The 1,753-nt window shown below is 39.4% G+C and overlaps 1 pseudogene; it reads left to right on the top strand.

Moving 5' to 3' along the window:
- The first annotated feature begins 723 nt into the window (after positions 1–723).
- On the top strand, positions 724–1,318 carry LOC132123086 (claudin-4-like; annotated as a pseudogene).
- Positions 1,319–1,753: the final 435 nt, after the last annotated feature.

Below are 1,753 nucleotides of genomic sequence, written 5' to 3' on the forward strand. Positions count from 1 at the left end.
TTTTTAGTATGTGAAGTTGGAAATACTGTTGTTGGAGTTACTGAACATGGCAAAGGTTGGGTTTTTACATTCAACCAAAATTTGACATCTGAGCAACATTTGAGTACACAGCCTATGCTCAATGGGAGGCTTCCTGTTTATATCTTAATTTGAATGTTAGGCGATATTCTTCTAATAATGTTATCAATAAACATTTTTACAATGTTTTTAGAGAATGTTATCCTACCTTTTAGCAGAAAATTCTGGGAACTAAAATAAAACTTGACGCTGAAAACATTCCCAGAACATGTTCTCTGAACATTCTTAGAACAATGACATTCCTAGCTGGGAGGGTTATTTCTGGTCAACACTTCAAGGAAATGTCACATATTCTTTTAAGCAAAGCACATTCAAATTATTTTATGTCAGAATACATGCATTGACATGACTTGTTTACATCTCTAAGCATGCAAAGATAGAAATAATAGCATGACAAGCACCTCTTCAGCTCTCTGTTGAGAAATCTGCTGCTCAGCCAGAATCGGTTTAATTCCCGCTTCAAACACAAATTATAATTAAACGTCACCTGTAGTTTGATAAACTGCCCCTAATGAGAGAAAGCAATTTAAATGCTAGTGCTGCAACTAACTCACATCTCTTTTATTATTTAAAACATTGTTTCTCAGAAATAAAACAAGAATTTTCAAATGGTTGTCTCGGTTTTCTATCCTCTCCAGCTCCACCATGGCTCTGCAGGTCTTGGGAATCACTCTTTCAATGATCGGCTTTGCAGGAACCATCATCATCTGTGCTCTGCCTATGTGGAAGGTGACAGCCTTCATCGGCACAAACATTGTGGTGGCTCAGGTCTTCTGGGAAGGATTGTGGATGACGTGTGTGTACGAGAGCATTGGTCAGATGCAGTGTAAACTCTATGAAGCGCTGCTGGATTTGGATCCTTCCCTACAGGCGGATCGCGGGCTGATCTTGACCACCATGGCTCTGACCTGGTTGGCTTTCCTCATCTTTCTGGTTGGGGCTGATTGCACAAACTGCCTCAGTAACCCATGAGCCAAAGTACGGATTGTGGTGGTCTATGGGATCACATTAATGCTTTCTGGACTGACCTCTGTGGTACCTGTGTCGTGCCTGAAGCGCGAAGAGGGATATAGGGGTTGGCGCTCTACACTATGTGGGCTGGGTCAAAGCGGGCTTTCTGTTTTTCGGTGGGGTGGTACTCTGCACTAGCTGCCCAAAAGAGCGGCACAACTACTCACCGAGATACACCTTAACAGAGACTGACACTCACAGTGGCTGTGCCATTAAGAACTGTGTGTGATATAGAGCTCATGCCAGTAAACGGACACACTGAAAATGCAAAAGTGATATTGTACAAGAAAAGTTCAACTCAGAGAATATACTTGGCGTTTTTTCACTTTCAGTGGTAAACTGTTTTGTAAGGATTTAGACAAATAATTTTAAGTAATAAGGTTGTGTTCAAAATAATTATCATCTGTCGCATTGTCCTGACTCCTACTGGAGTGTACATTTTATGCTCTATTTTTATTTGTGCATAAAATGATTACTGAACAATCTTACGATTCAGTGAAAAATATTCCATTAAAAGACCATGGACAAGACCATGTCTGCAACTATTTATCTCAAACTTTGATGTAATATTTCACATTACATTTATCTACTAGAAATAAATTAGACATACCACACACAAATGTAAAATCTGTCATCATTTATTCACTGTAATGTTATTCAAACC

Source organism: Carassius carassius, chromosome 41 (assembly GCF_963082965.1).
Source record: "Carassius carassius chromosome 41, fCarCar2.1, whole genome shotgun sequence".
Lineage (NCBI taxonomy): Eukaryota > Metazoa > Chordata > Actinopteri > Cypriniformes > Cyprinidae > Carassius > Carassius carassius.